Below are 7500 nucleotides of genomic sequence, written 5' to 3'. Positions count from 1 at the left end.
TACTAAATTTAATTTGAGTATCTTAATTCATATATTTCCAAGTTTCTCACATATGTTTTGGTCTTACAATTTTCTTGTATCCATTTCTTTAATTTAACTTGTCTTGAACGGAGAGGTGGAAGGAGTGAGGTCGACCTTTGAGGAACGGGGTAATCTTCGACTGAGATATATAAAATGTTGATATTTCTGTTATTATTTGTACTCTGAAGAAGTCCTGATGAGGACGAAACGTCAGTAATAGACCTCCAACAGTTCCCTGTGTTTATCTCATCATCCTACCAATACTTTCGTAGGTCCTTTATCGTTGTAATTACGGTATTGCAACTTGTTTCCTTATCGTTGTAGTTACGGTATGCAACTTGTTTTCTCCCATCAACACTATATCAGCCGCAAAAATTTACTTGTTCCAACTTTCACAACTTTGAAATTATCCCACTATCAATTGTAGTGTCTAGAGCTGTTGGGACTTATATTTGATTTGGAAATGGGTAGAAACAACTTCGCCAACCATGTAGTTAATGAATGGAATAAACTTCTTGCAGAGGCAGTGCAATGTAGCACAGTTCGAAATTTTAAGACTCGTCTGAATAAAAACGTAATAGATATGCTGGTATGTCTGCCAATGGTTTGGTTCACCTGGTTATTAATGTCATCGTTTAACTATCTATTCTTAGCATCTGACCTAGTTATGGACCAAAAGGTCTCCTGTCGGTATGGTCTTCCGTTGTAAATCCTTTGTAAATCTTTGCGTTCATTCTTTAACTTGTCTTCTGTCACGACGTCGTGTCGTGGACTGTACACGGCAAAAAGTCGATACGTGTGAGACGTGGAGAGGGACAAAACGGCCTGATGGCAGCCAAGCTAGAAGGAAAAGGAATTTTTTGATAAGGAAGTGTTTAATTAAGATGGGCATAATCCCCTTAGCTGCCCGTGAGGGGTATAATTTAAGGACTTTAAAAAGCATCCCTACTGACCAGAGTCACGTGGGACTCTTTTATGACTGGAGGCAAATCTTTCTTAAAAAAAAAAAAAAAAAAAAAAGTCCCTTTCTACGACCCTCCCCAAATCCCTTCTGTGTCTTTTTTTCTTTTTTTTTCTTTTTTAAATAAAAATTACCTCCTTGGATACCAAGGAGGGTTCTACTAAGGTAAATAGAATATCACGGAGGGAGGCAGATTAAAATGCAAATAGGAAAGCCGTCCATGTTGAAAGGCTTATGTATTTATATATCTATATGCATATATTAAACAAATTTATCAACATGACCTAGTCTTACCTTTTGCGGTGAGTTCCTGAGGCCTTTCTGTACATCTTGGCATAAGCTTCTTTCTTTAGGTACATTCAGCATCATTCAGCATCATTCAGCATCCACAGGGAAACCTTTCTTGCGTTTACTTTCCTGCAGAAACCTTCTCGTTCTTCATCTTTGTCTTGTCATGTGGTTTGTTAATTCTTACAGAAACCTTCTTGTTCTTCATCTTTGTCTTGTCACGTGGTTTGTTTACGTCTATCAGTTCTAAGGTCTCCGTCAACCTATGAAAGAAATGGACGGGAATAAGATGACGAGAGAGAGAGAGAGAGAGAGAGAGAGAGAGAGAGAGAGAGAGAGAGAGGTGTGTAGACAGTAAATGTGTATCTGAGAATGATGAACCAAATGAAATGTTGCGGGTAATCTTCATCAACCTATGAAAGAAGTGGACGGGAATAAGATGACGAGAGAGAGAGAGAGAGAGAGAGAGAGAGAGAGAGGTGTGTAGAGAGTAAATGTGTATCTGAGAGTGATGAACCAAATGGAATGTTGCGGGTAATGAAAATACAGACACAATTTTCCAGCTGAACCCGTTCTGATTGCCTTATTAATGATCTTGAACCATTGAATTAAGGAATTGTGGACTATGTGTCCCACTTTGACCTTAATGAAGCACAAAGGTCATTCTCACTTCGTTGGCTACAAAGTAAACACGTGACTATGCAAGAGTCTTTGCTGGGAGATGACTATACATCATTAGACCTTTTTAGCCTTTTTACCAAGACACCAGTCCATGAACACAAAGGCCAAAACCTAACGAATATTGGGTTTCTTTTCTTAATTATAAAATCTTTTCCTTATTTTCTGGTTCACCCACCTATACTTGTCTTCCAGCACCTGTCTGTAATTTTTTTTATGATTTTTTTCTTCAATTTTTTTTATTATTTTCTTCACTCGTGATGTCCTAAGCCTTGGTCTAAGTGATGTTTATTCTCAGTAACGCTGTTCAGAACACACACACACGAATACACACACATATAAACTCACACATGTAAACCTTTTTCCCTCCCACGCGCACACACACATATGAACGCGTGCACCCATTCACGTATGTATAATTATACGTCAATATGATACGTGATTGGGTAATTCCATGGTTTCGTCCTGATACCACTATCTATACACCAATTATACCACCACTACCATCTCCAATGCAGGTGTTACCACCACAACCACCACCACCAACAACAACAACAACAACAACGACGACGACGACGACGTAGACAACGACAACGACAATACAACAATACAACAACAACAATACAACAACAACAATACAACAACAACAATAGAACAACAACAACAATACAACAGCAGCAGCAGCAACAACAACAACAACAATACAACAACAGCAATACAACAACAACAACAACAACAATAACAACAACAATACAACAACAACAATACAACAACAACAATACAACAACAACAACAACGCTACCTCTGTCTCTGACTATCATGGTCACCATTAACCAAGCATAAGCACAACAAAATACATTTTGTAAGATAACATTCATTCCCACGAACAGTGGACTGTAGACATAAAACTACAGCCATCCAGTGGTGTGGCTACCTGAAGCACATGCAATCAGCGATAGTAATTGGATAGAAAGCGGTCGGGATCGACTAACAAGCTCGTTCCGCGAGCTGCTTCCATACCCCCGCACAAATGATGGTCAGCCAATGTATTTCGTCCTGACGCTCGCACGGACAGAGTGGCTGGCTGGGTGGTTGGTATCAGAGGCAGCGGCTTTGACTAGGAGAGCTAACAGATGGGTGACTTTGTTTTTTTTTTTTTGCTCTCTCTCTCTCTCTCTCTCTCTCTCTCTCTTTCTTCTCTCTCTCTCTCTCTCTCTCTCTTTCTCTCTCTCTCTCTCTCTCTCTCTCCGGCCTGATGAATGTTAGCTTTCTTGTCAGATGGCCAGGCCGTCTGAGAATTTTCTTTATCTTTTCTATATTTTTTTTTTATTTTTTTTTCTTGTTAGTGTTTTCACTTATAATTAGCACTTTTTTTATCAACTTATTTACTATTTATTCATGTATTTTTCTAATCATATTTTATTTCATCTATTTACTCATTTATTTATTTATTTATCAGTTAATTCATCTATTTATTTATATATCTATTCATTTATTTATTTATTTATTTATCTATTGATTGGTTTATATAACTTTATTTACTTATTTACTTATTATTTATCTATTTCATTATTATTATTTTTTTTTATCAATTTGGCCGTGTGACTAAATTTTAGGCTAAGTAACTGAGGCTTGGCTCCTTTATGCACTTTTAATCAAGCTGGGAATATCAAGAGTGAAGTCTGCGTTTAAATTCATATTGCGGTCTCCTTTGGATTAGTGTGTGTGTGTGTGTGTGTGTGTGTGTGTGTGTGTGTGTGTGTTGTGTGTGTGTGTTTGTTTACCTAGTTGTATTTTACGGAAAGGGAAGCTACGCTCGTGATGTCCCGTCTTTGTATCTCGCAGTTGCTATTTTGCTCTTAAATTCGTGTGTGTGTGTGTATTTGTGTGTGTGTGTGTATTTGTGTGTGTGTGTATTTGTGTGTGTGTGTGTGTGTGTGTAATAAATAATAATAATAATAAAAGGTTTATTTCAATAGCAGTAGTACACTGACAATAGTACAATGCAAAAGCTGATTAAAAAATATAAAACTTAGAGTATATACACGGTACAAGTTTACATAGAGTTGATTATGTGCACAATGGATGGGATGGCACTGTTTTTGTAGCGGTCAGTCCTTGGCGCTTTGATTGGTACGAGCCTATTTCTGTGTCTAGTGGCGTGGCGGGGTGGTGGAGCGTCGGGAGGGAGGAAGTGACGGTGTCTAGGGTGGGAAAGCAGGCTTTCCCCAAATTTCTTTAGTGCCTCACCGTGCCGCTGGGACACCCTAGATAGAGTAAGGGTGGTAAGAGCGTGGTCGTAACCACTGTACTCCACGCCCAGGATGATCCTGCACGCTCTCTTTTGTACCCTCTCCAACTTTTGTCTCTGTGTGAGGGTGAGTGAGCTGGACCAGGCTGGTGAGGCATACATGAGGGTGGGGAGTATGAAGGTTTTGTAGACCTCCTGTAGCTCAGATGTAGGTGTTCCTAATTACTTTAACCTGCTCAGCATATATAGTTTGTAAGACGCTGTCCTGACTATGTTGGTGACATGTTGGTGACATGTTGGTTCCAATTTAACTGATCGTCGAGTGTGATGCCCAAGATCTTGGTGGATTGGACCAGTTGGAGGGGGTGGGGGCCCAATGAAAGTTGTGGAGGAGCCACCGCCTGTGTGGAGGTACAAAAGTGCATCACTACGGTCTTGTTGGTATTGATTGGTGTGTGTGTTTGTGTGTGTGTGTGTGTGTGTGTGTGTGTGTGTGTGTGTGCGCGCGTGGATATATATATATATATATATGTATATATATATATATATATATATATATATATATATATATATATGTAAAAGTGTGTGTGTGTGTTTATGTGTATATATGTGTGTGTGAGTAAATGTGTGTGCGCGCGCGCGCGTCCTGTCTGTTCTGTCTGTACTGTATTCGTTTCCTGTATGCTCGTTTTCATATGTCTTTGCGTTTGAACGTGTATATTTTTTGTATGTACGTGTTTTTAGCGGCGACATACCTGTTAGTATTTACTTATACAATAATATATATATGTATATATATATATATATATATATATATATATATATATATATATATGTATCACAACAAAGTAATGTAGTACATTGGTAAAATTATATTAATGACCCTTTTTCGGAGAAGAATAAGCAAAAATAAAAAGATCCGTATATTTCGATCACTATCTGTGATCCTCTTCAGCAGATGTGATTACATAATGGAGAAAAGTACTAGTATAATATATGTATATATATATATATATATATATATATATATATATATATATATATATATATATATATATATATATATATATATATATATATATACACCTTTGACTATGGGTATATGTTTTTCATATCGAGTATATGACTGTGTGCATGAACATGCTTGTTCACCTGACGTCATGCACCAACGCACTCACTTCGTCCTGAAAATGCAATCTCATCTGGTCCACCAATCTTCTTCGTCCATAGTTTCGTCCCTCGCTCAGTCCATTCTTCCAACCTTCCCACTCTCCATCAATGTCTTCCTTACCTCTTCTGTCTTTTCCTTCCTTACCTCCTTGCGTCTTTGTCTGATGTCGCTCGTTTTCCCTTATTACAAAGGATTACAAAGGAGGGGCATGCCGACAGGAGACCTTTTGGTCCATAACTAGGTCGGATGTAAAAAAAAAAAAAAAAAAAAAAAAGAGAGAAATATATATATATGTATATATATATATATATATATATAATATTATAAATGATAATAAATCAAATGAATAATAAACAATCAGGTAAATAGTAAATAACAATAAATTGGTCCATAACTAGGTCGGATGAAAAAAAATATATATATAATAATATAAATGATAATAAATCAAATTAATAATAAACAAACAGATAAATAATATATAACAATAAATTGACAGATAAACAATAATAAATGATAAGCAAATAATAATAAACAAATAGACAAATAACAACAAACAAATAAACAAATAACATCAAATCAATGGTAGACATTACAACATCTTGCTTACGTCTTTGTCTTTCTTCCTTCATTCTCTCTCCTTTCCTCCCTCACTCCCTAACTTCACTCCCACACTCCTTGACTTTACTCCCACACTCCTACCGTACTCCCTCATTGCCTCCCATCTCTCTTTTCCCTCTCCCTTCCTCCTCCTTCCTTCCACTCCCTAACTTCACTCCCACACTCCTTGACTTTACTCCCACACTCCTACCTTACTCCCTCATTGCCTCAGATCTCCCTTCCTCCTCCTTCCTCCCTCACTCCCTAACTTCACTCCCACACTCCTACCTTACTCCCTCATTACCTCCCATCTCTCTCTTCCCTCTCCCTTCCTCCTCCTTCTCTCCCTTTCTCCCATCTTAGATTCCTCCCACTTTCTATTCCTCGCCTCCTTTCATTCCTTCTTCTTCCCATCTTTCCTTCCCTTCATCTATCCATCCTTCTATCCCCCCCTCATTCCATCCTTCCATCCTTCCATCCCTTTTTTCTTCACATTTCTTCCTCTTTCTCTCTTTTTCTCCTTTTTTCTTCTTCTCTTTTTCTGGTATGTCTCTTGTGCTACAATTCTCTCTTCATTCTTTACATTTTTGCTGTCTCTCATTCGCTGCACTTTGGTCCTCCTCCTCCTTCTCCTCCTCCTCTTCCTCCTCCTCCTCCTCCTCCTCGTTCTCTTCTTTTTCTTACCCTTCGTCTTCCTCTTTCTCCAAGTCATCCTTTTTCTTATTCTTCTTCCTCTTTCTTCCCTTCTTAATCCTCCTCGTCCTTGTCCTCCTCCTCCTCCTCTTCCTCCTCCTCCTCCTCCTCCTCCTCTTCCTCCTCCTCGTTCTCTTCCTTTTATTACCCTTCGTCTTCCTTTCTCTAAGTCATCCTTTTTTTTATTCTTCTTCCTCTCTCCCTCCTCCTCCTCCTCCTCTTCCTCTTCCTCTCTTGTGTCCTACTTGATGTTTCTTTGACAGTCCCCATGAAGGTAATACGTATATTCTTTACCGAATTACAATATTAACGTTCCTTCTTTGTCACTTGAACGTCCGTTTAGTGTCATTTGAAGCTTTAATTTCTGTTGTCTTTGAGAAATTATTAAGAGAGGTCGTTTGGTCTTGTTTCTGTGTGGTTTCCAAGAGCTCGCTTAAACATACACACACACACACACACACACACACACACACACACACACACACACACACACACACACACACACACACACACACACACACACACACACACACACACACACACACACACACACACACACACACACACACACACACACACACGACTCGATAGCTCAGTATTTATATCTATATTTATTTATTTATATATCTAATATATTATATCATTTTTATCTATTATTTATTTTTATTTATTATATTACATTATATTATTATATTATATTATTTTCATATATTTATATTCATATTGATTTATATTTATTGTATTTATTTAATTTGCCCCTTTTTATTATTTTCCCATTTTGTAATATTTGATGTTTTCTTTATACATTTCTTCAGCTTTGTTTGTTTCTTGTTACTCACC

The sequence above is a fragment of the Oratosquilla oratoria genome, chromosome 22 (genome assembly GCF_046742065.1).
Source record: "Oratosquilla oratoria isolate Oo_2021 chromosome 22, ASM4674206v1, whole genome shotgun sequence".
NCBI classification, from domain to species: domain Eukaryota; kingdom Metazoa; phylum Arthropoda; class Malacostraca; order Stomatopoda; family Squillidae; genus Oratosquilla; species Oratosquilla oratoria.
The sequence above is the reverse complement of the archived record's forward strand: the minus strand, read 5'-3'. Positions refer to the sequence as shown.